The 8,898-nt window shown below is 41.3% G+C and overlaps 1 long non-coding RNA gene across 1 annotated transcript; it reads left to right on the top strand.

Moving 5' to 3' along the window:
- Positions 1-1,929: 1,929 nt before the first annotated feature.
- Positions 1,930-6,434, top strand: LOC140905935 (uncharacterized). Its single transcript, XR_012156990.1, has 4 exons — positions 1,930-2,004; positions 3,068-3,151; positions 3,822-3,935; positions 6,238-6,434. It is a non-coding gene; the product is annotated as an uncharacterized lncRNA (long non-coding RNA).
- Positions 6,435-8,898: the final 2,464 nt, after the last annotated feature.

Below are 8,898 nucleotides of genomic sequence, written 5' to 3'. Positions count from 1 at the left end.
AAGCAGTGGTTACTCTAGTACTGTAACAAGTGCTCCCATCCTGATTGCCTTCCAGATACCTGCACATCCCCACTAAGTGAACATTAGTGCCCTCCGTCTGAGGCTGCCCTGGCCCCTATTGCCAAAACCCAGACTTCCCAGAAAATCCAATCAACCAAGTACAGTCCAAGTAATTTGGCTGGTTTTACATTTAGATTCGTGCATATTTCCCCATTGGTCATAACTTGGGGTAAAGAGTTCAAGGGACTAATTTCTCAGTTATTCACTATAACCTTTCAAAATAGCGATGAGGGACCATGTAATGTTTAGCAGCATAAGCAAAACATATGCTCATATGTGTGGATATTTTTAACATTCATTATAAAGCAGTCCATAGCCATGCCACATCGGACAGATGTTCTATATTTACACACCCTAGCAGCACCTTATAAAACAATTCTTGAATGGAGAAGGCTTTGTGTGCAATTTGACGTGTGCGCCAGTGTGCAGTATGTTGCTTCCCTAAACCTAAAGCTTGTTTTACATTCATGATAGCACTCTGAGCTGCTTGCTGGGAAGCCAAACGCTCTGTGAGGAAGCTAGGAAGAGAATGTACACATCATTTGGTAATGTCAGTATGTTTCCTCTATTCAGGGAGGGAGCCAAATGCAAAAAAACCTAATATGAAAAAGAACTGAAATTTACCAGCAAAAATGAGTACAAAAGGTAAGAAAATGACCTATAACATATTCCCTAGAGATTTTTTTTGTCACTGTAATTCCTAGTCTTTCATGAGCATAGAAAATCCCAGCCTTTAATCCCAAAGAAATACTAAGATAACTAAAACATGGTTTTGACTGACCATTTAGCCCACCTTTAAAGGTATATATTATAGTTGTACTTTATCTTATTTTAGGTTGAGCTTCCCTGAACAAATACATTTAAAAACACAAGCGAACGAATTTAAATTGAAGAAGAACAATAAATGTTGTTGCTCTTCTTTTTTCAAGACCTGGCTGTTGGCTGTCCTTTGTTGCTCTGCCATTTCCCAGGGAGTAGTTGGAGCATGGCTAGAAGCAAGAATGACTAGAAAAAAAAAATAATCCAGGTAGCTCATTCCAGTGATGTACAAAAAATAAATAAATAAAAATCTCCCCTTTCCCCCATTTTATTTTCCTTATGAAATAAATGTTGAAAACTGAACATTTTATCTACAATGTAAAGCAAAAATTGGGAGAGGTTTGTTTGTGGCCCCAGCCATTGTGCAGTATACTCTGGGGCTCTATACTCCTGCATGCATTTGATTCAGTTGCCTTCTGTTTCTGGGTTAATTGTTTAAAAGTGGTCACTTTTCAGCTATATATTTCTTTAAAAAGTTTGTTAACAGGGAATATGTTGCTACATGTGCTTTGCCTCTGAACAGTAACCTTTGGGTTACTGTCTCCAGACAGCTAACAACGAATTTTCTGTACATGATACACTACTCGGTGTTTAAACCATTGCTTCGAGGCTGTAATTACTGTGTCTGCATTGCCATAATGCACAAGGTTAATAAGCTTCTCTGTCAGCATTGTGTGTCACCCTGACAGAGACTAAAATCACTGGAAGCCTGGCCTAATGGACCAAGGTTAAAGATATCACATTGTGTCTTCAATTTGGCTTGTCCCTGCCCGATGAGCTCTACGGGCTTCAATTATGTATGTATGAATTTATCCCAGATGGTACTGAGTTCCCTGACTACTGTGACAAGAAAATAGAGGCAGAAACCTGGATGTTTCTGGTATGTGGGCCACTGTAAATTTAGGGAACACACTAATGATATCAAATGGCAATTTAATTTTGGGTGGTTTTCTTTTTCAGATCAAGAGTGGCCTCAGATACAATGGGCTTGCTCCTTTTTTCAGGCTGGTGCCTGTTGCCATTTCTGCTTCTGAATTCCCTCTATCTAATCTGAAGGACCTTTTATCTCATCAGCTTGATAGGATGCACCACAAAGATCCTCTGAGTTCGCTTTCAGAATTGGAGGTTGGTGCCTCTGGACTTGGAAAGACCAGCATCCCTAGTTGTGGGCTGATCATAGGACTTACTAACTCAATGGGACTTCTAAACAAAGCACACACTATCCTTAGCACTAAGGGGTTGTAGGATTGGGTCCACAATAGAGTTTTTCACAGTTCTTTAAGAAGGATTACTGTAAGGAAGACTACTAAACACTGTCCCTGCAGTCCTTCTAACCAAGAGCATAGTCAAAGTCTTCTGACTCTACAGTTTCTTCTAAATTATTTAGGTCAGTCCTAGAAAAATGTACTAATTATTTGCTGAGTAAAAGGTAACCCACATAAAGGGGGAGATGATTAATGCTGACATGTCATACTGCAATGCTGCAGTTTCTAAATAAATAATATAAGTTTGCTTCCTCTCTTGATGTAAAGAGGTTTTATAATTCAGGGAATAATGCCACATTATCTTTCTACTGCTGGATAATCACTTTGCCCTTTAAGAAGGCATCAACTACCATGTCAGTCCCTTCAGGAGTTTGAATTCTCTTCTCCTGCAACAGGGGCTCATCCATCAAACACAGTTATAGAACTGATGCTTGTTGTCTATTACATATTGCATTACTTTGAGAAATAAAATAAGAGAGGCAGTGGGCCCAACTCTGATGTCAAGTACCCTGGCACAAATCAGGAGTAACTTCATCAGAGTCACACTGGCATAAAACAGGTTTAAGTGAGATTCTAATCAGCCCCATTATTTTAAGGTACATTCCTTAGGATGCAGGGTTAAGGGTCTTACTTCTGCCTTTCCTGACTCTTGGGTGCTTGTTTTCTCAACATTACCATTGTGTTGATGCTGGCTTTTTCACATATACGTTTATAAAGCATATAAGAGGGACATACAGAACCACACTCCTTTTTGTTGCATTGCAAATTTAATGATTCCCATGACAAAACATGTAAACTTGTATTAAGAAAATACCCCTCTCAAATGTCATGAATTTTGTCATGGAATTAGTGGATAAAATGACTGCCTTAACATACGTAAATGTGTGGACAGTAATTAAGTTTTTTCTATTTTGCTAATGTAGCAAGAAGAAAGTCAGATAAAGGAATGCATACAGCTTCTCTATGCCTACAACAACCTCACTGGGGGGACTAAATGAAGATTAGAGGTGAATTTCAATTCTAGTCTGTGAACCTCAAAGAAACAAGACAGATTGGAGCTCATGCTACCGTGCTAAAAATAGCTGTGTAGACATTGTGGCTGGGGCTGGAGCTCGGGTACTAAAGCCTAGGGAAGAGAGGGAAGTGGACAAATACAGCTTGAGAGGATGATTATTATTATTTTTATAATTATTTTAAATTGCTCAAAAGTGTGCTAGTCAAAACATACTGCAGATAAGAAGACAAGGTGGAAAGACCAAGGTTGCAACTTATAGCAAGACATTGGAAGCTAAAATGGTTCATTTTTGCAGGTTTGGGCGTTTCAGAAGCAGTCAGTCCAATAATAAAAGTATCACTCTGAAATATTTCAGAGTAACAGCCGTGTTAGTCTGTATTCGCAAAAAGAAAAGGAGGACTTGTGGCACCTTAGAGACTAACCAATTTATTAGAGCATGAGCTTTCGTGAGCTACAGCTCACTTCCTCAGATGCATATCGTGGAAACTGCAGCAGGCCTGCTGCAGTTTCCACGATATGCATCTGAGGAAGTGAGCTGTAGCTCACGAAAGCTCATGCTCTAATAAATTGGTTAGTCTCTAAGGTGCCACAAGTCCTCCTTTTCTTTTTACTCTGAAATATGTCTTTGATATGGTACATTTTCTCTTGACTTTTACTTCCAGATCCTAATGCATGGGGATTTGAAGTGATGAAGAGTGAAGAAGCATGTAGAGTGAGATTTGAAGAAAATGTCTGTGTTCAGGACATCCTACTGGAGGGATTAAAATCTCATTAAGGTGTAAAAATCTAGGCATTTAATAACACAAAACAAAATGTACCTTTGTTAGCATTTAATAGGATTCACATTGTATGTTCCAGCAGCAGTCTCTTACCTGGTGATACTCAGCACATGTAAAGACGATGCTGTAAGGCTGATCTCAGTCAAAAGAGCAGTTTAAAGTTCAATTTGCAAAATAATGTTCTCTTTCCATTCAGGTATAAATATTTTTGGTGCAGCTGGGCCACGCGACCTTGCTAGAAAGAAAAGGGGAAGTTGTCTCTTTTTACCACAGTCCTCTCTTCTCTCATCTTACCTTATAGACATAGGGCTAAAATCACACAGCCTTGTGCAAACTGGGTCCCTTCTGCCCATTAGGGAGAGCCAGAGGTACTCCCACCATGTACCCTTTCAGGAGGGTTCCTGCTAGGGGAGGACAAATTTAAGTTACAACCGGGGACCCCAATGGCAGACGCTGCCTAGGAGATGCACTGAATCAGTGCAGCCCCAGCTGCCCTAGCCACAGCCTCTCTTTGACTAGAGTTGCTCACTTTTTGGGTATCACTGGACTTCTCAAACCAACTGGTGGAAGAAAGGCTGCAGTCACCTTGCACTGTTGCTACCTCATGCCTGGCTGATATTGCACTGTTGGAGACCTCCAATGGTGAAAGCTAGCATGGACTCTAGGCTGAAATTGAGTCAGTAAAGACAGTCTTATGGAAATTGGTTTGCAAAGCTTGTTGAGGAAGCACAAGTCCAGGAGAAACTAAATGAATTCTTTGCTTCAGTCTTCACGGCTGAGGATGTTAGGGAGATACCCAAACCCGAGCCGACTTTTGTAGGTGACAAATCTGAGGAATTGTCACAGATTGAAGTGATACTAGAGGATGTTTTGGAATTGAGAAACTTAACAGTAACAAGTCACAGGGACCAGATGGCATTCACTCAAGAGTTCTGAAAGAACTCAAATGTGAAATTGCGGAACGATTGATGATGGTTTGTAACCTGTCCTTTAAATCAGCTACTGTACCCAATGACTGGAAGACAGCTAATGTAACGCCAATATTTAAGAAGGGCTCTAGAGGTGATCCTGGCAATTACAGACCAGTAAATCTAACGTCAGTACTGGGAAAATTAGTTGAAACAATAGTAAAGAATAAAATTGTCAGACACATAGAAGAACATAAATTGTTACGCAAACGTCAACATGGTTTCTGTAAAGGGGGATCATGTCTTACTAATCTATTAGAGTTCTTTGAGGGGGTCAACAAACATATGGACAAGGGGGATCCAGTGGACATAGTGTACTTAGATTTCCAGAAAGCCTTTGACAAGGTCCCTCACCAAAGGCTTTTACGTAAATTAAGTTGCCATGGGATAAGAGGGAAGATCCTTTCATGGATTGAGAACAGGTTAAAAGACAGGGAATCTTTAGGGTAGGAAAAGGAAAATTGTAAGAATAAATGGTAAATTTTCAGAATGGAGAGGGGTAACTAGTGGTGTTCCCCAAGGGTCAGTCCCAGGACCAGTCCTATTCAATGTATTCATAAATGATCTGGAGAAAGGGGTAAACAGTGAGGTGGCAAAGTTTGCAGACGATACTAAACTTCTCAAGAGAGTTAAGACCAAAGCAGACTGTGAAGAACTTCAAAAAGATCTCACAAAACTAAGTGATTGGGCAACAAAATGGCAAATGAAATTTAATGTGGATAAATGTAAAGTAATGCACATTGGAAAAAATAACCCCAATTATACATACAATATGATGGGGGCTAATTTAGCTACAACTAATCAGGAGAAAGATCTTGGAGTCTTCGTGGATAGTTCTCTGAAGACGTCCACACAGTGTGCAGCAGCAGTCAAAAAAGCAAACGGGATGTTAGGAATAATTAAAAAAGGATAGAGAATAAGATGGAGAATATCTTATTGCCCTTGTATAAATCCATGGTACGCCCACATCTTGAATACTGCATACAGATGTGGTCCCTTCATCTCAAAAAAGATATACTGGCATTAGAAAAGGTTCAGAAAAGGGCAACTAAAATGATTAGGGGTTTGGAACGGGTCCTATCTGAGGAGAGATTGAAGAGGCTAGGACTTTTCAGCCTGGTAAAGAGGAGACTAATGGGGGATATGATGGTCAGAGGGTGGAGATGGATGGCAGGAGAGAGATCACTAGACGATTACCCGTTAGGTTCACTCCCTCTGGGGCACCTGGCATTAGCCACTGTCAGTAGACATGATACTGGGCTGGATGGACCTTTGGTCTGACCCTGACCATTCTTATGTGCTTATGTTATGTCTTGGATCTCTGTTCATAGGGAATAGGGCCATGAATTGGAGGGCTATCCAGAAGCCTAATGGGAAGTAGCTGAGAAGTATGGCCTCTCTTCTGAAAGTGGCCCGTGCCCTTGTAAAGGTTTAGAGGTATCACCAGCTGGAAAATGGATGCAGAACCTGGCTGAAGTCAGTAAGCCTGTCTAGAAAGCAGATTGGACTGTGTGGCGAACGAGGGAGATACCGGTATTATTTTGTATGAAAATTGTATGTACCTCAGTTTACCTCCTTGATTTGTTCTGGCTGGCTGAATGGAGTTAAATCAAAGGAGGAACAAGCAGGAAACAAAACAATGACAGAGATAAAGTATCTCCAATGAGAATAATACCAGGGTCCTTAGGAAAACAATGGGTGAGCTAGTCATTGGGAACCTGGCTAGCAACAGGCAGGCAGGTATTAACAGGCCTATTTTTCCAAGGCCAGAGCCTAAGATCAAAAGAACAATAAGCTACTAAAAACTGATGCCTAGAGAGAAAAAGGTGGGTGAGCAGGCAGCAGCTGCTCAGAGATAGACTCTGCTGGACGGACATGGAGAGAGAGAGAGAGAGAGAGAGACTACAGGAGGAAAGACTGTCTCCTGCCCAGATAAAGACAAAGCCTGCAGCAGGACCATGGAACTAAGGCAGGGGCTCTGTGGGATGTCTGGGACAGCTAGGCTCACCTAAGTTTTGGGAGAGGTGATGAGCTATCGGCAAGACCCAGGTGTGCAGGCCTGTTGTGGGTTTAATCCTTTCTCCCTGCTTGCAGAGTATGTTTAGCAAATGGGCAACATGGCTGTTTGAAAGGCTCTGTTCTGAGTCACTTTAACCAACCACTGGTCACAGGCCCCTGGAGAGGAGTGTCTTGCAGGTGCCAATTGCAGTGGGGCTTGGAGTGCTAACACAGTTGGAAAATGGTGGGCTGCCACCATGGCATCCAGCCTGAGAGGGGCAGAATCATAGGGTTCCAAGGGCACAGCAGTAAAGGTAGCAAAACCTGTTACTTGAGGGGTGCAGTTATGAGGGAATACAAGGGAGTATAAAGCATCACTCACCCTGTGACTGTGGCAGGTCAGTGGGAATAGGAGGTGTTGTAGTCTGGTGAGTTAGTCTAATGTAGGCTGGACCATGGGGTTCTACTCCGGGAAGTGTGCAGATAGAGGCCTGTCACTTGGAAAGAGTACCTATGGTAGAGACTGGGAGAGAGATTACAGGTGCCGCTTGTCCCTGAGCCCTCACATGATGGTTGGAGGAAGAACGGAATTGCGAGAGTCCTGCTGGTAAGACACAATGCAAGAACACATCCCTACTGAATAGATCACAGAGAACTGCATTTAAGTCAGAACACTAGGCAAATCCCAAGGCCAATGGGTCAGGTGCCAACAAGGCTCAATGAAACCCAGCTATATATTTCAGTCTCATCAGGAGCAGCCAGGACAGCCGCATTAACACTCTTTTAAGTGTGAATTTGTGTGGCAGTCTACTAGGATTCTCTTGCCTGCATTTTTTGGCGAGATAATAATTCAACAACCTAACAGATACTGAATTACCCACAAGCTTTCTGACATCTGGGCTTTTACTTTATCTCAGACTTCACTTAAAATAACCTTAGCTGGATTACAGGCCTATAATTCTTGTAAAGATTTATTTAAATATTTATAGAATGTGCCAGGATAAAAAGAAACCCCTTCCTCCCTACATCACCTGCAGCAGTATTGGAAGATAAAAGCCTTGATGATTCCAAAGAGCCTGTGGAAATGTGTAACATTTTGGATGCTGCTGTTGTATTCACTAATTAGACTAGAAAGGATTTTATGTTTTTTTAATGTTATTTTAAAATCATTTGAAGAATTTCTATGTGCTGACCTTCTCTTTCTGGTCTCCATCCTTCTCTCTGGTTTCAGCGATTCCTGCTGTTATGTAAGCAGTTGACTTGGCAAAGTGCAGCAAGCTGTTTATCCTCAGACATACTATTTCAGGATGGCTGGGTCCTAATCCCTTGGGTTGGCTGTAGTCGCTGATTCCAGAAGCAAATACCACTTCATGGTAGCAAGCCATTAACCAGTTATATGCAGTTTTGCTCTGCATTGTTCAAAATAAAAAAAAAATTACCATGAATATCATAAGAAACAAATTAGCACTTTTGATCTCTGTGATCTTCAGTATTGTTCACTCACCTGTACAATAACATATTTGATCTAGGAGACAACACTTTGCTAACCTAAGAAACAATGTCCACCAACTCTGTCTTCTCTAACATGGCTGTTCTAGCATTTGTAAGATTTGAAGGCAGTCAAGGACCTTTTCTGCCTCTGAGAGATAATATCTCTTTTGGAACCACTCTTTGACCTTTTAAATGGAGAGAGAGAGAGTGTGTGTGTGCAATTCATTGAAAATTAATAGTTGCTCACATAAACAAAAGTAAGAAAATATTTGCTGCCCCAACAGAATAGCAGTGATGCATTATACAATGGTTGACTTCAAAAACTCAACACTTACCCACAATTAGAGCATCTCTTTCTCTCTGTGACCCTCCTTTGTCAGCTGTGATCTCTGGGACAGTGCTGATAAGGTCTAGGATGAAGCTTGTGAAAGCCAGAGAGAAAGCCTTCTAAGGCAAAGGTACTCACTTTTGGAACAAATTCTAGGAGGAAGTATAGGCTTGCC

The sequence above is a fragment of the Lepidochelys kempii genome, chromosome 2 (genome assembly GCF_965140265.1).
Source record: "Lepidochelys kempii isolate rLepKem1 chromosome 2, rLepKem1.hap2, whole genome shotgun sequence".
Taxonomy (NCBI): domain Eukaryota; kingdom Metazoa; phylum Chordata; order Testudines; family Cheloniidae; genus Lepidochelys; species Lepidochelys kempii.
Note: the sequence above shows the minus strand (reverse complement) of the source record. Positions and strands in the feature narration are given on the sequence as shown.